Source organism: Euprymna scolopes, chromosome 21 (genome assembly GCF_053919585.1).
Source record: "Euprymna scolopes isolate OS-2025 chromosome 21, ASM5391958v1, whole genome shotgun sequence".
In the NCBI taxonomy this organism is placed as follows: Eukaryota; Metazoa; Mollusca; class Cephalopoda; order Sepiida; family Sepiolidae; genus Euprymna; species Euprymna scolopes.
In genome coordinates this window covers 58,792,323-58,817,464 of record NC_136502.1, presented here as the reverse complement: position 1 = coordinate 58,817,464, position 25,142 = coordinate 58,792,323, and the positions used below count along the sequence as shown (strand labels likewise).

Here is a 25,142-nt window from a genome sequence, read left to right as displayed (position 1 = left end):
ATTAATTAATGTTATATTGCAACTTTTGATACAGTTTTAAACACAAATGAAATCCATTGTAACATTGTAACTATCTAGCACCAATTATACTGGATACTTCTTACACCAGTGTAATATTGTATGCTATAAGATATTGTATCTCAATACCCGTTAACGACCGTTACAATAACAAAAATAGCGTATGGTAGTAAGAAATACAGACAGAATATTAAATTAAATATTTATTGATGAAACATATTGAATGAAAAATCCTCTTGACGATAAGAAATTTCCAAAAAGTTCAGATGGAAGTTAATAAGAATTGTCTTTGCTGAAAAAAAATTGTTGAGAGAAGAAAGCATAGAAAAGTCCTGTATCATCAAGGTTAATTAAATTGAAATTAATTAAAAACGTCCTTTATTGTTAAAATAGTTCTGAAAAAAGAATTAGAAAAATCCAGTAATTGTGATGTTTGTTGCTGTCGTTGTGTGATCGGCTTGTGCTACTATGAGAAAGAAAGGGCGAAGGCTTTTGCATTATTTGTTGATGCCACTGTCAGAGAAAGAAATGGGGAAGATATTCTTGTGAGCTGCTACTGTGTTAGGAAAAAGAGAAGGAGAGTAATTATGCAAGACATGTGGTAACCTCCACCACTAAACTAGTCGATGATGCACCCTTTATATATGAGAATGGCGGACATAGCACTAAACACTGGCCTGTGCTGCAATCAAAGAGAGACTTTGCCTGCTGTTGTGTTGTCTTGATTAGCCATTGTTGTTAGGGAATGCTTGTTCCCCTGAGTCTGTGTTTTGTTGTTTCCATTTAAACCTTGTGTGTCTGTGAGAGAATATAGATTAAGTTATCACTTGTAGATATTTTTGTAGATATTTTACCACATATTTCTGTATATAATCAGTCAGAGTTTTTCCGACCTCGTCTCTCTTAATGTAGCTATTTTCTTGTGCAATGTGCTTTGCCTGATAATTCTATGCTATAATGAACTGTATATCATAGTAGGAGAATGAGTATGAAAAACATAGTTTCTGATAATTTAATGCATCGTTAGCAGTTGATTGTACGCCGAAGTGCAACACAAGTCGGCGCCATTTTTACTTATGTGTTGTTGTTGTTGTTGTTGTTGTCGTTATCATTGGCTGCTCCTGCTGTTTGGGCATCTTGGCTCCTGCTGATGTAAGTTGTGCTTTGTTTATGTTGTTATTATAGGCTCGATGATGGTCTTTAATTATTATATAATGATTAAACTATTTTCTACCTTAATTTCCTACCTTATAGTTTTTCATAATTTTTGGATATGTTCATTACTTCAATATGGCTATTTAGTAGATACTATTGATTTTAGTACAAATTTAATATTTTGATTTTCAAAATTCGCTATTATAATGGAGACGCACCAAAGCGTCAAAATTTATGACCGTTAAAATTTAGAAATAGTTTTTAAACAGTCATTGTTGAAATGTGTATGGCTTTTTTGTTTGTTTGTTTGTTTTGAGACATTTACAAAATGTAAATTTTTGTAACAAATCGCATTGCCCCCCCCCCTCGGCATTCTACGATGTTGAAAATGGAAACAAAAAAGTTGTTTCATGACAATAATAGACAAATGCCCTTATTTAAGAGTGATATTCTCATTATTTTATTTTATTTTCTATTTTTTTGAAAGTTTTTCAACACACAAAATTCTAACATAATTATTTTCTTTATATGCTGTTAGCCTTGTTCTTGATATGATTATGAAGATGGCATTTCACATGTATGATGAAACACGCTATGCATGGTTTAAGTGAAAATAAGTCTATTGAGATTGATGCTGTTGTAACATTAGTATTAACAGCCCCATCCAGTCCTGTGCCCACTCCTCTCCAAAATCCCTTCTTCTGGTTTCAGGCTCACCGTCGAGCAGTTCCGGTTTGTAGACTCAGTGAATAAAACATGCTTCATCACTCTCCTTGCATCCTCATCTAATCCCTAACCATCCACATTTATAAATATCACAATATGGTGTAAGAAGTGCTTGCAAAATAATCTACAGATATATAGTAGAAATTCAAAACAAACTGAAAAAAGAGAAGAAAAGAAACAAAAACAATTGAGTCATCAGTCTACACACATGGAGCCGCTACAGAGGAACTCAAAAACAAGTTGTATTAATCACGGTGTAAAATGAACTTACAAAATACAAGCATCAACTAATAGTAAGGAAATATATGAAGTCACAGGCTGAGGAACATAATACATTAAAAAAAGAAAAAAAAACAGCAAGGGAACACTGTTTTAGAACGTCAAAACAAGACACTTTGTAAGGTAGGTGATTCGCTATTGTTATTATTATTTTTATAAAAGCAAACGACACAAACAAACTATTGCTCTGCCACTCATTGTAAACAAAATGCCAATCAGTGAATTTGTCAATTGATACCAAAAGAAAATTTTTTACATTTCTTTAAGTGTACTAATTCTCTTTATCAACAATAGCTTGTCAAATACTTTCCCCTTCTATGGCTTGTCAAATACTTTCCCCTTCTATGGCTTGTCAAATACTTTTCCCTTCTATGGCTTGTCAAATACTTTCCCCTTCTATGGCTTGTCAAATACTTTCCCCTTCTATGGCTTGTCAAATACTTTTCCCTTCTATGGCTTGTCAAATACTTTCCCCTTCTATGGATTGTCAAATACTTTCCCCTTCTATGGCTTGTCAAATACTTTCCCCTTCTATGGCTTGTCAAATACTTTCCCCTTCTATGGCTTGTCAAATACTTTCCCCTTCTATGGCTTGTCAAATACTTTCCCCTTCTATGGCTTGTCAAATACTTTCCCCTTCTATGGCTTGTCAAATACTTTCCCCTTCTATGGCTTGTCAAATACTTTCCCCTTCTATGGCTTGTCAAATACTTTCCCCTTCTATGGATTGTCAAATACTTTCCCCTTCTATGGATTGTCAAATACTTTCCCCTTCTATGGATTGTCAAATACTTTCCCCTTCTATGGCTTGTCAAATACTTTCCCCTTCTATGGATTGTCAAATACTTTCCCCTTCTATGGATTGTCAAATACTTTCCCCTTCTATGGATTGTCAAATACTTTCCTCTTCTATGGATTGTCAAATACTTTCCCCTTCTATGGATTGTCAAATACTTTCCCCTTCTATGGATTGTCAAATACTTTCCCCTTCTATGGATTGTCAAATACTTTCCCCTTCTATGGATTGTCAAATACTTTCCCCTTCTATGGATTGTCAAATACTTTCCCCTTCTATGGATTGTCAAATACTTTCCCCATGGATTGTCAAATACTTTTCCCTTCTATGGATTGTCAAATACTTTCCCCTTCTATGGCTTGTCAGAGTACCAATTTACCAAAAGATTTTGATAGATTCGTTCAACATGTTATGTTGCAATTTAATGGACCTCCTCTCAAGAACTTAAGTGAGAGAAGTAAAAGGGAATTATCTGTTGCCAAGATTTAATTGACACATTTGAATTTGAAGCAAGTGAAGCGTGTAATGTAGAAAGCTACATCAAAAAATGTCACGCATACATAGAGCTGAGGCCAAACTTTCGTGTCTCAAGATACCAGCTCCCACAGTGCCGATAACAACTTCACAAACCAGCCCATACATTTTTGAAGAGATTAAGGCAAATAATAAAACAGTGTGAGTACGATCCCCCCCATCGAGAAAACCCTTCTGGTCGACCTTTTCATTTTTGGACTGAACAAAAAATCCACATAAAAATCCTTACTCAAGGAAGAAAATAACTTCAGCATCGCAGAAGCATTTGCACATTGCAGAGATAGAAGAGGCAACATTGAAGCAGATGGAGGCAATAGAAAACACACACAGTGCACCACAGTTTCCCAAGGAAAAAACACAAAATGTCCATGCAATAAAGGCTGGGAAAAAGTATTATAAAAACTGTTACTTTTGTGGAAAAGGCTATTACAGAGGCGAATGCTCAGCAAAAGGAAAAAGACGTGGAAAGTACCGGAGAACAGGGCATTTTGCAGTCGCTTGCCACACCAAAGGCATGAAAGACTCCATGCAGGCCTCCAAGATCAACAAAAACTCCAAAAAATAGAAACACTCACAATATAACAATGCACAGTGATGAGGAAGATGACCACTCACCAACAGAGGCATACCTCCATACCATATCAGGGCTCAAAAATAGCAAAATCCCATATCCCAACAGATGCTAGAGAGGCATATGCAGAATTGAGAGTAGGGAACAAAAGATCACAAATAAAAATAAATGCGAAGGTGGACACAGGTGCCATGAGCAACCTCATCCCATGGGAATGTTTCAAACAACTCAAGCATGTACACCTTCAAGACTTTCCAATCCGACTATTCACCTTTGGTAATGTCCCAATCAACCAAGTGGGTGTATGTCATGTACAAATCAGATATGGCGATGAATTTATAAGCGCCAATTTCCATGTGGAAAAAAGCAATGGCCACACGCTATATGGCCTCCAGACCTCCAGGAAACTGGGACTAGCAACCCTCATTTTACAATATATCTGAGCAAAACCACATCAGTTCAACTGCAACAATGCAATCAAAACCAGAAGGAGACGTGAAAGAAAGAGAGTGCATACTCAAGGGATTTACTGATGTGTTCAAAGGCATCAGGTGCCTACCAGGGAAGTACAGCTTTAGGATTGATCCATCAGTATCTCCAGTAATACACCCACCCCGTCGGATACCAATAGCCTTGAAAGAAAAATTCAAAGCAGAATTACTCTCTTGTAGTCCAAGATATAATAACTCCTGTAACAAAACTGACATCCTGAGTCAACTCTTTTGTATGCATCACAAAAGCCAACAGATCTGTCAGACTATACCTGGACCCTAAGGATTTAATTTAAATAAGGTGGTTTTGCGGCCACACTTTGTTACATCAACATTTGAGGAAATCATTTCCAGACTTCATCGAGCAAAATGGTTCTCAATAGGCGATGTGAAATCTGGCTACTGGAACAGAAACTGGATAAAAAATCAAGAGAGCTAACTACATTCATCACCCCTGAAGGATGCTATATGTTTAAGCACTTCCCAATGGGGGTCAAGAGTGTGCAAGATGAATTTCAGCAAGCTTTGTTTGAGATCTTTGGAGACATCAAGAATGTCCTCTCAGTATCGGATGACACCTTTATTGTTGGATTTGAGGAGGATGGCAGCGATCATGACAAAGCATTCAAGGAACTCCTAGAAAGTGCTCGGTCTAAGAACTACAAGTTTAACCTAAACAAATTCGCACAAGAAATCTCTTTTTTTGGTCATGTCATATCAAGGAATGGAGTGAAACCAGACTTAAACATGATAGAGGTGATCGTCCAGATGAAACCACCAAAAGACGAAAAACAACTAGCAAGCTTTCTTGGGCTAGCAAATTACTTAAACAAATTTTTGCCACAACTGGCAATGTTGACTAAGCCGCTCCAAGACCGTCTATCAACAAAAATGCAGTTCATCTGGACAGAACAGAAACAGATGGCATTTAACAGTGTAAAAGAGGAAGTAGGAAAAGCCATTGTGCTTAAATGTTTTAAACCAAAAGCGCCAATCAATATATAAGTAGATGCATGAGCAGCTGAACTAGGTGCAGCCCTTATTCAAAATGACGGAGACAAAATACTCTAACATAGAATGCGAAATGCTAGCAGTGGTTTTTGGATTAGAAAAATTCCATCACTATGTATGGGGTCAAGCAGTGACAATGCAAACAGATCACACACCATTAGAATCAATAATCTTCAAGAATCAATAGCTAATCCACCACCAAGGTTAGCAAGAATGTTACTCAAAATTCAAGGCTATGACTTTACAGTCAAGTACAATCCAGGAAAATCCATCCCAACATACACCTACTTAAAACACACCTCAATGCATCTCCAACTTGCCTACAAGATATCAAGACAGAAACAGTCAAAGACCCAGTACTAAAAGAGCTTATCAATACTGTTATGTATGGATGGCCAGCAAATCGATCCAACTGCCAGTCTCATGTACAAGCTTTCTGAAACTATAGGGAAGAAATTGGGCTCGAGGATTGGATACGCCTTAAAAGCAATAAAATCATTATACCTCTCTTACACCAACCGGACATCCTAAAATATGACATTTGTCCCACCAGGGGATAAAGAAAATATGTTTACTGGCCTGAACAGCAGTTTTCTGGATTAGTATCAACAAGAACATAGAGAAACTAATTAGAGATGTCTGAGGTACCATCCCAGTATACCATCAGAAACACTACACCAGCACGAGACCCCTTCCTACCATGGCAGTATGTCAGCACAGACATCTTTACCATGGAAGATAAAGAATTCTTACTAGTGGGGGACCATTACAGCTGCAGCCCCTTTATATGGAGTCCCCTCAACCACATCATATGCGGTAATTCGATAAATGAAATTCCTGTTTGGAGAACGAGTTGTTCCAGAGGTAGTATACAGCGACAATGGGCCACAGTATTCCAGTACAGAGTTTGCAGATTTTGCCAAATCTTACAACTTAAGGCACACTACCTCATCACTATATCATCCTCAGTCAAATGTATTTGCAGAGAGGATAATGGGTATCTGAAAAAAGTTGTTGAAAGCGCAAGAGACTAACAGACAGCCACCTAGCAATGATGGTTTACAGGCCACACCGCTCTCAGTTGGAATCAAATCCCCAGCAGAGTTACTGAATGGAAGAACCATGAGAACCCTACTGGTATCAAAACAACAACTAAAGGATGGACAAAGGTAGAGCTGGAGAAGAGCGAAGAAGAAACAAAAAAGTTGTATGAACGAAAGAATAGCCATCAACACACAGTTACATACCAGTCAATAGGTTCATGTTCAGGACAAAAATACCAGACTATGGGAACTCAGAAAGATTGTGCATATTGCTGATGAGGTAAAACTTGCCAGCAGTGTAATCCATCGCAGAAACCAGCAGTCATTAAGGTCAACAAAGGGCAAGGCAGACAACACAAAGTGTCAGTACCAACTGAAAACTTGTTGTCTCACACACCGAGTTCCTTACCTTCACAACACTATGCCAGCAAAGGCCCAAAGTCAGCCGATGGTCACCTATCAGCCATTCCAAGCATCCATCCACCAGTGATGCCTGTCAAACTGCGTAGATCAAGCAGGGCGAGCGAACCTATACAGAGGCTCAACCTGTGACATAGAATAAATGAACTATCACCCCCCCCTTTCCCGCAAACCGCTTCCAGCCCATTACAGCCTAATGTACTTCTCCTTCACTAGAGAAGGGGATGTTGTAGTATTAGTATTAACAGCCCCATCTCGTCCTCCTCCCACTCCTCTCCCTTCTTTCGGTTTCACCGTCGAGCAATTCCGGTTTGTAGACTTGATGAATAAAATGTGTTTCATCACTCTCCTCGCATCCTCGTCTAATCTCTAATTATCCGCACTTATTAATATCACAACAGATGTCAAAAACTATTTTCTTTTAAATAATTATCACTTCTGAAAGAGAAAATAACTTAAATTTGTATTTACTTAAAAAATATCAGATTATAAAAGAATTGGGTAATGTTGACATATAGATGTGTAGTGTTGCTGATCATCGATTTGTCACCATGTGACTCGTGTTTATGTAAAACTCGCAATACTTGAAACTGAAACGAAATATTTTTAATAGTTTCCTTGTTATCAAGTGCGACACAACTTGACACATAGATGTCGATAGAGTTTTTAAAATTTTCATCAAGAATTTATCACAGCTACCTTTTTAAAATATTTTCTTTTTCATTTTTTTTTAACTTTGTTACATTTATTGAAAAATTAAAGTTTTTATCAAAGAAAACTGCGACAACGTCAACACTGATGCAATACGCAAAAAAGTATTAAAATGGTTTGCAGTACGACGTCTATGTGTCAAGTCACATCAGTTTTTTAAAATAAAATGTCGGTACATGTGTAGCTTTAGCAGCATAAATTATTTGACAGACAAAAAATTATAAAACTATTTATTTCTGATAAAACACATGATTAGATTGAAATAAAACACATGATTAGATTGAAATAAAACCAGAAAAAATTTCACTTTTATTATTTTTTTAATTTTTTATTAGACTAAATGTACGACATTCGAGGCCGCCAATAGGTTGAACAGATTGGCCTTTTGAAGTCCAAATTTGGCCTTTTTATGCTCTTTCATGGAACCATATTTTTGGCCGTCATATTTTTTTGTAATGAAAGAGCTTAAAAAAGGCCAATCTGCCAAACCCTTGAATAGGCTAAATGGTAAATATAGCGATACGCTACAACACCTACCACTCTAATTTAGTTTTGGGGTAATCGAGGTCGCTGACAATGAATCTGATAATCAAACACATCGCAAGTTAGGATTTGCATGGTATTAACCCCTGAATCCAGGGACTATTTTCCGCCATTTTACAGCTTCTGTTTACACTACGTGCGAGCGCGCGGTAATATAAACGACGGCTATTGAATGTGACTTTCCGTAGTAAACTGCCTTTTCACATGGTTTACGAATCTTTTGCAGAACATTGAAAATTATATGAAAAAGAAGAAAAGCGCTTCAAGTGAGTGGGGGATAATGTCGGAAAGACTTTTTTTTTTTCAGAACATAGAATTTTCAAATTTGTTTTTTCATTGGCGGACAACTTAAAATTCAAAGAAAAAGTTGTCTAAAACACAGTTAAAAAAAAGTACATTGTAGTACTTTGGGGGGGGGATTGTCTTATGTAGTTTTTAATGCATTTTAAACGAATTTTTCATAAGCAGTTTACAAAAACATAAGCACCAAACATTTTGTTTTTCTTTGGGGGAGGTCAACTATAGAACTTGTGTGGCTTAACAGGTGCTTCTGCAGTTTAATTAACCGTTTTTCCGTCAGTAACGCGCCGACATTTACCGATTAGAACACCATTTAACATTTTTAGGAGATTTTACTGTTTCCTGTTTACATTGGGGGAGGAGGCTGGGAGGCGCCCCAACATCACCCCGCCTCCTCCTCCAATGTAAACAGAAAACAGTAAAATCTCCTAAAAATGTTAAATGGTGTTCTAATCGGTAAATGTCGGCGCGTTACTGACGGAAAAACGGTTAATTAAACTGCAGAAGCACCTTTTACTGTTTACATTGGGGGAGGAAGCGGGGGTGATGTTGGAGGGTACGCATGCCCCAACACCACCTCCGCCTCCTCCCCCAATGTAAGCAGAAAACAGTAATAGAACTAAATAGTCGCTGATTTGCGCCGGATTTGATTATCAGATTCGTTGTCAGCGACCTTGATTACCCCTATAATAACAAATTAGAGTGGTCTATGTTCTGTTGTAGCGTATCGCTATCTTTACCGGCAAAATTTTAAAAGCAATACAGCAGCCTCGAATGTCGTTAGTATGATGAAAAAAATAATAAAAATGAAATTTTTTCTGGTTTTATTTCAGCCTTTGGATTTAATAATGTATAAAATAAATAGTTTTTATAATTTTTTGTCTGCCAAATAATTTACGCCGCTAAACTAAACATTTACAAAAATCTCCATTTTTTTATTTAATTTTTTTTTAATAAATGTGACAAAGTTTTAAAAAACTACCGACGCCTCGGCATTCACCTTTAATTTGTCGACTTTATAGGTTTTCGGATACGTTGAGAACGAATATAGCATTATTTAGTTATCCATATTTGAAGACATTCAGTATCCAATGTAATCACTATTGTTTTTGCTGGAGGCCATCTTGTTTTCTATTTAGGAAAAAACGCTAAAAAGAGCCAAACGGAGCCAAACGGGCCAAAACATGGCCCAAAAAATATTTTTTCGGCTTCAAGGGCGAAATGACCCCCCCACCCACTCACCCTTCCGGATATTTTCCGCTTCCCGATATCGAAATGAACAATCTTTTTTTCACTTTTTTAATTACGTTAATTTTTTTCACTTTCTTAATTATATTCATTTTTTTTTTCACTTTCTTACTGAACTGCGCGCACGCGCGTAGTCACTTGACGTTTCACAAGGTGCATGAATACATGGCGGACATTTTAAATGACAAATATTTTTCATAAAATAAAGTTTTCATAATAAAAATATTTCTGTCAGTAAGTTTTTACGAGCGGTTTACAAAAGCATATTTTATGTTTTTCGTTCTTTTTTTTTGGGGATGGGGTATTCAATTATAGAACTTGTGTAGTTTAACAGGTGCTTCTGCAGTTTAATTAACCGTTTTTCCATAAGTAACACCGCCTCCCCCCAAATGTAAACACAGAATTCCAAATGTCGGCGCGTTGGCGTTACTTATGGAAACACGGTTAATTAAACTGCAGAAGCACCTGTTAAACTACGCAAGTTCTATAATTGAATACCCCCCCATTAAAAAGAACGAACAACATCAAATATGCTTTTGTAAACCGCTTGTGGAAACTTAATTTTTTTTTTTTTAGATCAATTAAAACGGGTTCATACCATGCAAACCATACATTTGCGACGGATTTGATCACCAGATTTGTGGCCAGCAACATAAAAAAAAACCCAAAATAGTGGTCGATGTTCTGTTGCAGCGAAAGGTAATATTTACCTTCTAATTTATTTTAATAAATATTGCTTTTAATTTGTGATCTTGTCTTTACGTTTTTTTCTCTTTCGCTCAAGATTCCTTGGAATTTACCCCTTCCCCTCTTTAATAAACCTTTTTTTTTTTTTTTTTTTTTTGCGCCAACGCCAGTGGTAGGGAAGAGGGGATTCCAGTTACATGTGGCATATTTAACCTTTTTTTGGTGTTTTTTCGTTATTAGAAAACAAGATGGCCGCCATTAAAAATGATAGGGATTACGTTGGATACTGAATGTCTCCAAATACGGATAACTGCCTGTTTGCGCAAAAAATAAATGCGATATTCGTCCTCAGCATACCCGAAAACCTGTTAAAAGTCGACAAATTAAAGGTGAATGCCGAGGGGTCGGTAAACTAAAAATTTACCGAAAACATTACAAGACAAAATGTAGTTGCGATGAATTACTGATAAAATTTATTTAAAAAATTTTTGTCGACGTTCAATGTGTTAGTTCGCGTTGCACCGTTGCAGCGTTCCGTTGCAGTTGCAATTGATAACAATGAAAGAAACCATTGAAAAAAATTATTTCGTTTCATTTTTAGTTTTTTGTCGTCCGTCAGTCCGAATTTTACATAAACATGAGTTACATGATAAATCAGTACAGTACGGTGACCATGGACGAATGTGTTTCCATAATACGTCTATTGAATGTACATGTGTAACAGACTAATTTGAATATTATTATTTTAATTTAAAAAATCTGTTAAAAATTATGGTCAAGTGGAGATAAGTAGGCCCAACAGACGAGCCTCGTTCTGACATTCGGAAAATTTAGATTAACAACCGGTGAAGCTACCGAAAAGTACCCCTTTTCAATGAACAATATTTTTAAAATTAATTTCTTAATTTTACTTAAAAACAAAATGTAAACATATATAAACAAAATATTTTAGAAAATAATTTAATTTTAAATAAAAATTGGTACTGGTAGCGGTTTTAGTTCCATGCCGAACACCATAAAAAAACTGAGTTCTCCCTCTCCCTACGCATGCGCAAAGGCTTTTTGTTTTTTTTAATAGCATTTTCTTTTTAAATGACGACGTTTTACTGTTTATGTCTCACTTTTATCGACTTTTTCTTTTCATTTAAAAAAAATGTAAATATAAAAAAAAAAATTAGGGTTTGTATTACTGTACACATAGATTCGAAAAAGTTGTCAAAAAAACAAATATATAACAAATAAATATTATCAAAGGCAAGATAAGTTACTTTTCTACCTAACTGGATATATTTTTCGTGTTTTTATTCAATGTAACATGTTTATTCAGCACGAAAAGCATACAGTGTTTACCGATGTATTGGAAAATTCAAAATGGCGCCCGACTCTCTCTTTAACACGGTAAGTTCAGGAAAAGGTGTTATAAATAATAAACTAGACAAAATACTGTTAGAAATTCGCTCAATATATGTTACCGTGACATAAGTTGACATATATTCGGTGTTTTTCAAGATTATTTTGTCTAGTTTATTATTTATAACACCTTTTCCCAAACTTACCATGTTAAAGAGAGTGTCGGGCGCCATTTTTGATTTTCCAACACATCGGTAAACACTGCATGTTTTTCGAGCTGAATAAACATGTTACATTGAATAAAAACACAAAAAATGTATCCAGTTTGGTAGAAAAGTAACTTATCTTGCCTTTGATAATATTTATTTGTTATGTATTTGTTTTTTGACAACTTTTTCGAATCTATGTGTACAGTAATACAAACCCAATAAGTCAACGTAAAAAGGAAAACAGCTTTTTTTTTTGTTTGCATAAATTTTTTTTTTTTTATTTAAATAAAGAAATATTTTTGTTTAAATAAAGAAATTTTTTTTTAAATAAAGAAATTTTTTTTTGTTTGCATAAATTTTTTTTTTTTTTTTAAATAAAGAAATATTTTTGTAAATAAAACAATTCGGAGATGTTAATTTACGGTGAAGAAGCTGAGATAAGTAGGTCCACCAGCAGACGAGTGCTTTCTTTATCCATCATTCAAAGGGTCAATAATAGTAGAAGCACCGGTGTCACATGTCACGTGACCTAACTTCAGATTTTTCAGAACGAGGCTCGTCTGCTGGAGTGCTGGACCTACTTATCTTAGCTTCACCAAAATTATTAAAACCAGCATTATATATTTCAACTATTTTTCAAATACAATAAAAAATTTAACCTAAAACAATTGTGTAATGTTAATTTGATCTTTCAACATCAAATATTATGAAGACGGTGTTCATAATTCGTCTGTCCTTCGTGAAAAGACATTTTGTCTTAAAAAAGGGTTGTTTTTTTTTTTAGACAAAGATTAGTAAACATGAGGAGTCACTTAACTTCATATTTTTTGTTACTGAATGTAATAAAAATATAGGTATAAATTATCAAACCGGAAAGGCCCTTTCCGGGCCTTTCCGGTTTGATAATTTATACCTATATTTTTGATGTGTCCGAAAATATGGTTAACTACTATTTACATTGAGTAAAGAAAAATAAATTAGCACGAACAAATGCTGTTCGTCGAACAGCAGCGTGAATGATTTTTTTAGGTCGAAAAAATAATGCAGCTTATATAATTTTTCAAATAAAATATTTTGGATGATAATCGTGTATTTATTTATTTATGGAAAAATTAACGGGAAATGCAAAATGCAAAGATTTAAACATTTCAATTACTATCATAATATTATTGTGATAAGAGCGAGTGCTACCGGTGCAAATATTGTAAAGTTCCTCTGGAAGACATTCTGCTGAAAGCATAAAGTTGTTAAATTCTCATAAAGTTTTTGCGAAATGAGATGGGATTTATAGACTCTATTCTATATGCCGTTTGATTGAACCAAGCTATCTTATATTTGTGTGTACTGTTGCAAAAGGACAGAGAAATAAGCAACCACTGTTAGCGTGTGTCCACTATAAGGAAACAGTGACATGCAAACTTAGAACCATTTTGAGTTAGAAGCAAACGCAATTAGGCAACTTTAGTTAGCTGTTAGTATTTATTTTCTTCCTCACGAAATCAAAATGTGACACAAGGTCGTGTTTAATGTGGGGAAAAACCAGCTCCCCCAAAAGATACACTCTGGAAAAAAGAAAAAAAAATTGCCTTAGCATAGAAAGGTTTCCCCTACATTGACTAAGGACAAATTAACTTTAGTGTAGCATAAGAACAGATATTACACTGTAATCTTAAATTTAGTTTCCTGTTAAGTAAAAAAAAGTCAATCTCCTTTTATTCAGCCATTTTGAACTCCCAACAGTGCCCAAATTTGCATAATTACACTTGCTTTGTACTCAAATTGGCTTAGGTTCTTGTGTCACTGTTTCCTTACAGTGGGCATATCCTAAGCATGGCCAGTTAATAAATACCTTTCCGCACCGTTACTAAAATTACTCTGTTCATAATTCTTTTTGAATCATGTTTTGTGTTGATGAAACTATTGAATAAAGTTGATTTAAGTTGTAGAAAAAAAGTTTGTCTTTTGTAACTGAAACCTGGTAACCCTTTCCTTCATTGCAAACAAGTTTATAGGATAGATAAAGATGTAGCAACCCCACTATAAAATGGCGATATAACAAGATTGTCTACTGTCAACCTCTACAAATGAAATAAAATGTTAAACATTTTTTAATAAATTTCAAATCAATCACAAATGCTAAAAACACCAGTAATATTGAATTATTCCACCTAAAGGCTGCTACTCTGAATTTAATAACTGTAATAAATTGTTTCTTTTGTACTATTTCACTCGCTAGGAGTTCTCACACGAATCATAATCAGAGACGACTCACTGATAACAACCAATGGTGTTCCCCAGAGTCTGGGTGACAACAAGTCTCCCCAGATTCCCAGCACTCTTCACCTCTCCCGACCAATTCTGCAAATAAATTTGTATTATTACAACAATTATTTGCCGTTGATTTTTCGTTAGCAATGACCTTTCATTCTCACTGGGATTTGGGTGACAACAAGTCTCCTCAAAGTCCCAGTCCCTTCTGCACCTATCCAGTGGAGTTCTGTTAAATGCCATCACTCCTTGGTCTTTCCATCCTCCTTGACCCATCAACTATTTGGTGTAGTACCAGCCGAGGCAGCTACTTCGATTTGAGGGGTGGGGATAGGAGGAAAAATAGGAAGAAGGAGAGGGAAAGGGGAGGAAGGAGTAGTCAACCTACAGTTTCATTTTCTACACAGTCCTCCACATTTATTATTCCCTTTGCTCTTTTGTACATAAAGTCGGTTGGCATCATCTTTTGGGTGTAATGCATTGTGCATTTTCATTAGTTTCCTAGTCCTTTAATCAAGATGCCTAAGTTCGTCTCTGGTCCAACCTATGAACGGTCCAAAGTACCTTATTAGTGATACTACCAAGGTGTTTATTCCTTTAATTAGATTTCTACTGTATAGTTTTGTTTCTAAGAGTTTTCTTGTTTTTCTTAAGTTCTCTTTTTCAATCTTCTCTTTCATTTCTGTAGATTTGATGGTGTCTGCTTCCAGACAACCCAAATATTTGTATGAGTCATCTTCAACAAGTGCGCTCATCTTCTCTTGGTTGGGCAGTTCACTACGCTCTAATGTCTCTAATGTTCCTCTTTTCATCTCCAGTAGTGCACACCTTTCCATTCCAATGTCCTGGCTGAATATTCTGCTTGTGTTTATTAGCTTTTTTAGTTCTTTTTTGTTTTTTGCAAACAGCTCCAGGTCATCCATATACATAAGGTGGCTTATTCTTTGTTCTGTGTCTGTAAACTTGTATCCAGCGTTAGATTTTCTGAGAATATAGTTGAGTGGTATCATGGCTATGACAAACAGTAGTGGTGATAGCGAGTCTCCTTAGAAAATGCCTCTACGTATTCTTATTTCAGTCAGGTGTTGTCCTCCAGTTGTCAATTCCAGTCTCCATGTTTTGAATTGCTTTCTTAATGATATTAATAATCTTGTTGGATGTTTTGTACATTTTTAGGCATTCAATTATCCATGTAACTGGGATTTTGTCATAGGCCTTCTTGTAATCAATCCATGCCATGGCCATGCTATTTTTCCTGTTTTTTTTTTTTATCTCTTTCAAGATATTTTGGTCTATATATAGCAAGTTATGTGTCCCTCTTTTTCCTTTTCAGCATCGTTTTTGTTCCTTGGGCAGTAGCTCAGGAGCATTAAGGGAATACTCCTTCTGGACCATTCATAGGTTGGACCAGAGAAGAACTTAGTAGTAAATCTGTTCACTCAGTTGTGCCATTAAAATTTTCCACATGTTTGGTAAGCAGGATGTCGGCCTGTAATTGCTTGGTGTCATTCTTTTTTCAGCATCTTTTTGTATTAACATAGTTCTTCCTTTGATCATCCATTCTGGTACTTTTGTTTTGCGGATGCATTTTCTCAGACTTTGCACCAACCTATCATGTAATGTTGTGAAGTTTATGAACCAATATGCATGTATCCAATCATGGCCTTGTGTTTTCCAATTTGCCATTTTCCTTAGGGTGGTTCTAAGTGTTTTGTTATTAATTTCCGTTTCTCTTCCATTTCCTGGAGCTCATTGTTTATGTCTTTCAGCTATTTGGTGTTCCTGTTGTGATCTTACGGCTGTCTCCATATCTGGTTCCAGAAGTGTTTTGTTTCTGTTAGGTTCGATTGTTATTCCACTGTTCACTTTTTTGTAAAATTATCTTGCTTTCGTTCCAAAGTCCTGTTTTATTTGTGTTGTTCCAATTCATATTTGTATCATCTCAGTTTTCCTTCTTTTAACTAGAAAACATTTTTTCCATAAGAAATTATGAAAATATCAATAAACTGTTTGTCAGTAATAAATTTATTAATTTATCATATATCCAATCAATGAAGTTAAAAATCATACAAAAATATCTGCTGCATCATTACCCTACAAAATTCCTCATTGTTAAATAAATAATTTTTCTAGATTTTGGAATTATCTATAAGATCAAACTTATTGATAATATCACAAAATGCTTTGATATCTCAATCCAGCTCATAGCTGTGATCTAAATCAGAATCTAGTACTGCTTTTCAGTCTCCCACTAACATAACTGTTCGAGAAATATTCATAAACTGCTTGATTCACTGAAAAAGTGAAGCAAACTAAGAATGGGCATGGGGTGCATAAACCCCAATAATTTGAAATGGCATCCTTTACTGTAACATCCAAAATGCAAATTTTATCTTCTGGTGGATCAATGAAGCAAAGGATAATTGACACATCTAAGGAGTACTTAACTAGCTTACATGAACATGAAAGGATACGGCACAGCCTCATAATCCCTCTGAATAAAGTGGATCTTCTATAAACAACATATATCCACCCCGAAGCACTGAATGCCCTGCCAGACCCAAAGTCTACAGGATATTTAAAATTTATTTTTTATTTTCTTATCAGTTTATTCAAGCTGGGGATGAGGCATCCTACCAGCTGCCAAACATTCATCCACTCACTCAGATATTCCAACCGAGAGATCTTTTTAAGATTCTGACAGTCCCTGTAAGTGCAATTGTTTGAATCTTTCTTGAACTTGGTTCACCAGATATATTTTTCAAGTAGTTTTTTAAATTCTTTTTCATGAGTCCAGTGGCTCCTATAATTACTTGAATGATAAATTCCTAAGATTCCAGTTTCTTTTCATGTTATGCATAAAACTTTGGTATTTCATTATCTTTTTCCTCTCAGTTCTGCTTACTCAGCATCATTTAAGACACTAACTTCTACTAAGGTTGCTTCTTTCTCCTTCTTATCCCATATCACTATGTCAGGTTTTATGGCTCCAGTTTCTAGGTACATAGCTGTAGAGATTGCATAGTCACAGTGGACTTATTCTCAACTCTTTTTTCTGGGGTAATCTCCAAAAATACCGTTAGGGCTTACAACATGGCCGCCAGAAGAGTCACGTGATCCGGTTGATCCAAAACATGAATCGCCGTATTACGAAACCGGAAAACGCAAATTTAAAGCAAACTTTGACAAACAAGCATAATAATTAAGTACAAAAACAGTTTTTCAATATCATAATAATAAATAATTTATTTAGAACAATCATTTAATTTTTTGTTGAGAAACAATCACAGTTTGTTTTTTAAATGTTTACAAAATGTTTTTTAAATGTTTACAAAATGTCTACGAACGTGCGTAGACATTTTGTAAACATTGTTTTTAAAAAATAAAAAATAATACTTCTATTATGTTTTAAACGACTGTAATAGTTTATTTTGGAAGTATATTTCATAAAGAAAATTGACAACCCACTTTAAAAACAGAAATTACGAGTTTTATATATTTTATTCGCAGTTTTTTGTTGGGGGTGTCAAAAATTCCGCCTAAAATTCTGATACACCTAGTCGACCACTTGTTTGTTCTGAATAAAATACTTTTTATAAACACTGTTTTAAATAAAAACAACCTAAGATTGTTTCTCAAAGTTTGCCTATTTTTATAACAACATTATATCAACAAAAAATTAAATACAAACAAATAATGATTGTTTGTCAAAGTTTGCCTTCAAGGCTGCGTTTTCCATTTGCACGATTCATGTTTTGGATCAACCGGATCACGTGACTCTTCTGGCGGCCATGTTGTAAGCCCTAACGGTATTTTTGGAGATTACCTTTTCTGGTATATGTTCCCAGGACTTACTGCTTCTTATCCCATAAACTGCTGCATTCAATATTCAAGTTTTTACAGATTGTCCAGTGGAGAAATTCACACATTCCATTGTGTCACATCATATAGTAGCCATCCCCCAGCAAAACCTTACAGTTGGATGACATGTGGCTCACACTCTCTACTCCTGTGTGACAGAACCTGCACTTGTTGTTTTTTCTTAAACCACTCATCATCAAGCCTTAATTTTAGTCAGCCATTATAATCCTCTCTTGATCAAAGTGGAGCGATCCTCTTTTTAGCTAGTCTATAGAGTCTTCCTTATTCATATAGTCCTCAGTAAATTCATCCAGAAAATATTTGGCACACTGTTGGTTCTTCCCATTTTTTACAACAGAAGTTCTTGGTGTATTTTTATCAACTCTTCTGGGCTATTTCTGTAGCAGACTTGTTTTCTGATTCTGTCTCATTTGTAAGACAGTCTTGTCCAAAATATTTGGCCAGTTTCATAATGGAGGTTGTTCTGCTGGCTCTTGTTTCATAATGTTGATGCACCATTTTGACTTGGGAGCTCCTCAGTTATTGTCTGGTGCTCACGATAGTAACACAATGCTGATGGTCAATCTCTGAGAAACTCATACTCCCTGCTCCTCTGGGCAGACACAGTCTAGGCAGACACTGGTTTCTGTATGGTATTCTGTACAGTGTTAGCATTTTGTGTTTTAGTTTCCAGTCTGTTTATGTCTTTTGCATGCATGGCTAGTTGATTAATGTCAGTGATCTTGTTTCTGTTTGTAAGTTTTGTTTTAAAGATTTTCATAACATTGACAATTTCTTGCTCATCTTAGCATGCTGAATTAAATCATTCTCTTCTATGCCAACATATTTGTATTTTTCCTGATCTTCTAGGAACTTGATGTCAGTATTTTCATCAAGCTGTATGTTTTTCATTTGGACCTTCTTTCCAGCTCTGATAGAGCACTTGGCACGTTTTTCCAAACCAAACTTTATTCCAGACTTAAGTCAGCATCTGGGTTGGTATGCAGCTTGAGGTCATGAAAAGCAGGTGCTTGACTCTTTTGTTTGGGTCTTGTTGGGGTTCTGACTCTATTATTTTTAGTAATGCAAGAAAAATGTCTTAAAAGATATGTCACAGTTTATGAATTTTTGAATGAAATTAAAGTCAGAATACATGGAAGTAGTAGCTGTAATTCAACAGGTTGCAGGTATGATTTTGTTTCTTTTATATAGCAGGGCTACCCAGCGTTACCCATATATGTCTTGTGGAGAAAATAAGATGATAAAAATAAAATAAAAGAAGACCTCATATACATTGAAACTATCCCTTCTAAGGGTGATAGGCCATTTCAGCAGAAATGAATGGGAGTTAGTTGTACGAACTATAGCCAAATTGTTAATTATATGCTTTTACCTGATAAGCCATAATGCTGTTTGCACTGTGTGCTTGTGACATTTTTTATTGAAGTTTCAACTGGAATAGAAAGTGGCAGGAACGAGAGAAGAAAATAAGTAGCTAAACAAAAAAGTAAAAAAGAAAAAAAAAATTGAGAAAATAAAAAGGAAAGAATCTAAAAAAAAAGCCATCTTGTGAACTGTGTCAGGTTACTATTCTCTCGTTCATAAAAACATATTTGGAATGTTGTCAGAAAACAAACAAGATATCAAATTCAATTTCAAAGTAGTGTAGTAACATTTTGTGGGAGGGATATCTATTCTAGCTAAAACGGTATTTTTATAGAATCAGTTTCATCTCCAAATCACTTTTTTCCAAGCCATTTATTCATACATAGTATGCATTGAAAGTTTATTGTGTAGCAGTCATAAACATTATCATTTCTTTATACTTGTGGAGAGCAACCCCTACAAGATGATTTGGTCATACGATGACCAACCAGTTTCTGAAAAGTATTAATTTCAACTGAAGCTTTAAATAACAACTTCTAGACTCTTTGGAATTTTCAGGTCAGACAGAGAGTCTTCTGGAACCAACGAAAAAAGACATCTTCCCTCATGGCCTGGTTAATCTAACTGTATGCAAGACTAGCATCCACTTGCTGATACATGGCTTGAGAAATGTTAGGGTTAGTATTAGGGTTAGGTCAAAGAAGCAAACAACATATTATGTCGACACCAGAGAAACTTTAATGTTAGTGCAATTTACATATTCTGTGTTATCGCATATATTCTCATTTTCTACCTTGACAACATGTGCATTTCTCATTGATGGAAATGATTGTACTCTTTGTTTAGAATTTATTTCTTAATCAATTATTAGTATAGTATTTATTTATATGTTTCTTAATGTACTTTTATGTTTATCCATTACAAACTGTTAATAAATGTTTTGAAGAATGGCGGAAGAATTGTATCCATTTTGTGCTTCCATACCTCAATTGATGAACCGACTGGCATGTTTGAAAGTTAGGATCTGGTTTTATGCACAATTACCGATTTTTTTACATCGATTACTTATGCTACAGTTTTAATGTAAATTTCATTGCATAGGAAAACAATTATTTGTTATATACTTGTGTTTTCACCAATTTTGAATTCTATGAATTATTTTATTTAATTTTCTTCTCGAGATTGCACACGCGCTAACTTTTGGTGTGGGGGGAGGGGTAAATTTGTACATTAACCTCCACAATTTTCTTTAGAATGACAACTTTTAGAGGTTTTCGACTATGCTGATTGAGAAAATCTCATTCAAATTTTGCGGAGAAAAGTACTTATAGAGATATAAAAACCTGTATTATGTACTGTAATTCACTGGCTGCCAGGTTTGTAAGCACGTGCAATAAACAAATCTACTTCTCTCCTAACACTGCCATTCCATCAATTTGTTTTTTTAGCATTTGCAGGTGAGTATGCTGACAATGATTATCACAGTTAAATTTGGGGGATTCATCCCTCTCCCCAAGGGGATTGTCTACTCAGAAAGCTGTTCTTTACATTGATATGTTGAGGGTGTCTATTCTGAAAGCCATTCTTAACATAGAGGAGTTTGGGATGGCTATTCCAAACACTGTTCTTAACATGACAATACTCAAAGAAGTGAAGTGAAAAACGTCATAATTATTTTTTTTACATGTTAAAAATAGACGACATAAAACTGCAATTTAATTTAATACAATTGGTGGAAGAGTTGAAAAGGAGAGGAAGACTTGAACAACAAACAGAAACAGCTACCACTGATTTTGATCACTTTAAACAGTTCATATACAGTGAGAATTCCCAACTTTTAAAACTTTTTTTTTTACATAGGCATCACCACTTATCAAGGCCCAGAGACCAGTCGAGGATTTTTTTTATACTTTCCATTATTATTCTAATGGACCATTTTTCATAATTTTATTACTTTATACTGATTTACGCATTCCCTTAATTGCTTTGTTTTTAAATTCAAACAGTACCTGCATGTTATCGCCCCAAAACCAACACTTATTATCAGTGAAAGCCAGATTATTTCATTTTAGCCACGGCCGTCAGTGTCCGCAATTGTTTAGGGACGTCAGTGGCCACCAACGACAACTGTAGTTTACTTTTTTACTAGGTGCGGGGTGGAGTGGGGAGGTAAGCTTTCACTGGGAAACGGCAGTTAACAGGTTCTGCTAGTAAAAAATTAGATTGAGATATTACTGAAAAATGTGTGTGCACTCTTTAGAATGTAAATGATGGAGAATATGTGATAATAGAAAGATAACTTTTCTATTTCTTCCTTGGAGATGAAACGCCATAGATACTTGCTGATCTTGGAACTTATGAATAGCCAGTTTGCATTTGATGAATTCAATGTCAAGGTCAATATTAGCAATAAAAATTATGGGATTGGTAAGATGAAATTTATTTGAGGAAAACATTTAATGAATATGTCCTGCAAAAAGACAGATTTAAATATTGGTTTTAAAAAGTTAATTAATATTGCGTTTAAGTATCTAATACTAAATATCAGCTTTGCTAATTTGCTAGGCGAAATGCTTGCCCCTTGAATCTGAAGAAATAAGTTTGCAGAAAAATAAAATTACAAATTTTCAAAGAGTTAGATACTTATTCTATAAATTTTCACACTTGTAAAATTAATGATTTTATTTCCATGCATAGAAAAATAAATTCTTCATAATCAATAATGTATCAAGCAACATAGAATAGACATCTCTGAACTGTTTGGAAGAATGTGTAAAATAGAAACTATGTTGAATCATCTCTCTAGGCTTCAGAACACATATAGCATCTGGTATTAGACTGACCAGACTCAATGTCACTTAACTTCAGTGATCTAAAAGGAACCGGTGTGTCAATGTGCTTATGTTGACATTGAAAAGAGATATGGGAAAAAAAATTTATTAAAAAAAGTTCTGCACTTGTCTAGTCTTTTAAGCATTAAATTTGGAATTCCAATATTACAGTGCTTTTTTAAATGGTGGATATTGCTATTAAATATATTTTTTATTACAAAAACAAAACATTTCATTTAATATTTTTATGCAATAACATTTTTTTTAATTGTGCTAAACTGAATTTTTTACAGTTCCCTAAAATTAATATTAACCATTTTTTTTTTTTAATCTCCAAACTCTACATTTTAAAGGCATGGAGTGTCAACAAGTTACCTTAGGAGTTGGGATTTTTATATAGCAACTAGAAAAAAAAAGAAAAATTGACCCATTCGGTCACTCATTGAGCTCGGGTTGAATTGTTTGAATCAAGAAAAACTGAGTTTGTAAAGCCAGATAAAGAAAAAAAGACAAAATCTAAAATTAGTCTCTTTTACTCACTATTTCTCTCTCTCCAGTGTAAATAGTATTACTAGTTGTGATACACCTGATAAAATATTTTTGTGCGTTTTTTTTTTTTTTTTTGCTTTTTAAGATTATGACATGATGAACCATTTTGAGTAAAAACTATTTAATACAGGGTGGAACAAAATTGTCACCCTTGAAAAGACATGATTCCATTTCTGTTTGATAAAAAAGTTTTCTTTTTTTGTTACAAACCATCTACTAGCTTACCAGTTGTGTACAAATCCCAAGACCGATAGGAGTCTTCTATCATGCCCGTAAGTGATAATGTTCAATGAGCGAGATCGGAGATGTGCCACTGTACAACTCATGCTCTCTACCAATCCAAGTTATGACATCAGGACCATTGTCAGCATCCTCAAATTGCATTGCTGGATTGTCACAAATAACAGGGACATGCCCAGGGTGATGAAAACAAAGTTTCTGGACACAATTGCAATCTTTAATGTGTTTTCAGATGAGGGCCACATTATGTCAAGTCGACTTGAAAGTCAACATCAAAGTGTACCTGGATGTGCTAAAGAGTGTGGTGGTCCCCTGGTGCAATCAGGTCGCTGTAAAGAAACCCATATTCTCTTGGCTTTGGAAGGAGTGCGATGACTTTGTCCTCTTCTTTCACTGGTCCCCTCATTCTCTGACCTGAATCTGCTGGACTACTTCATTTGGTCAAATGTTGAGAACATCTTCAACATGACCTCCCACAACACCAAAGACAGCCTGATCGCCACCATCTGCCAAGTATTTGCCAAGCTCCCGCCGTTCCTTGTGGAAAAAGCATGCTGCCAGTGACAGACCTGGAAGGAGATGGTGATTGAGGCTAAAGGCGGCTACATTGAATAGATGTCAGCTCTACTACATGATCAAGTTACCGGAATTGATTTTTTTATTAAAAGTTTTAAAATAAAGCTGCAATGTTGTTCTTTAGGGCGACAAATTTATTGCAACACCCTGTATTATGCATGAATCCGAAGAAAATCATGTTTAAAATGAATAAATAAACTATATATGATGTAACTTTAATATTAGTTAATATTATCATTATAACCCTTATACCATTTAACAGACAACGCCGAAAATTTTTTCCGGCATACAAAAACAATGGGTGCAAGTTTAGAATATGGTGACAATTAAAAGTAAAGAAAATACAGAAAAGTCTGTATGATGTATGTACCAGTCATGGAATGAAGACGAAATATTACAAAAAAAAATCACGTAATTTGATGAAGTAGGGTTTTTTTTTTTTAAACAAGAAAATCAAATTTTAATAGTTTTCGATAAAGGAAAAACATTAGCGGCCATATTAGAATGAAAGCAAGGCTTGACAAGGGCAGACAACCAACCACTAATTTTTGTTTTTTTTTAAGGGCAGACGACCTTTAATTTTTTTTTGTTTAAAAAAAAAAACAACTTCAATTTATAAAATTAAAGCAAAATAATTTGTTAGCATAACATGATTTTTTTTTTTAAATAGATAACATTTTTTCAGAAAATATACAAAATAAGACATTTTTTTAGAAGGATCAGTTATTATAAGTTTAAAACAAAAGTTGAAGAAAAAAGGGACACATTTTGAATACCTCCCCTTATTCCAGAAACAAATGGCTGTAACTAAAAAGTGTAAAATTTGAATTTCTTAAACTAAAAAAAAAAACAAAAAACTACTTAATCAATTTTTGTGATTTTGGGAATATACCAATCTCCATTCCATGATAAATACATGATAATGCCTTTCTTTTTCAAATTTTGTTTATTGCTATGTATAATTCTAAACTTGCACTTCCTGTGTGTTCACCATTTTGAAGATGCTGACATACCCGTGGTTAATAAATCTAGCAAAAATCAACTAATGGTCAGATTTTCATGAAATTTTTTATGCTTATTCGTTTTAAACTTAACTTACATTTAAAATGCAGTTTTCATAAAATATATAAGGGGAAATAATTTTTTGTAAATGTTCACCTGTCCTCTTTATTTCATTTTACGAAATCTAAACAAAATTGAGCAAAATTTTAACATTTAATAAAACTGAAATGTTAAAAAAAAAATTGTTAAAATATTTATTTTATGTATAAACAACATATTCTTTTGAATTTGTAAATAGAAAATAGAAATGAATTCAATATTATTGTGCTTTGTAAAA

The 25,142-nt window shown here is 34.6% G+C and overlaps 1 protein-coding gene across 2 annotated transcripts in view; it reads left to right on the top strand.

Moving 5' to 3' along the window:
• Positions 1–1,916: 1,916 nt before the first annotated feature.
• LOC145242398 (RPA-interacting protein A-like) overlaps positions 1,917–25,142 on the top strand; it is a 94,383-nt gene continuing 71,157 nt past the window's right edge. The window contains exons 1-2 of one of the 2 annotated variants that reach the window (XM_080105426.1): positions 1,917–2,301; positions 10,423–10,545. The gene's annotated coding sequence lies outside the window, so the exon portion shown is untranslated. The remainder of the gene's footprint in view (positions 2,302–10,422; positions 10,546–25,142) is intronic. The other variant, XM_080105427.1, reaches the window with a different exon arrangement.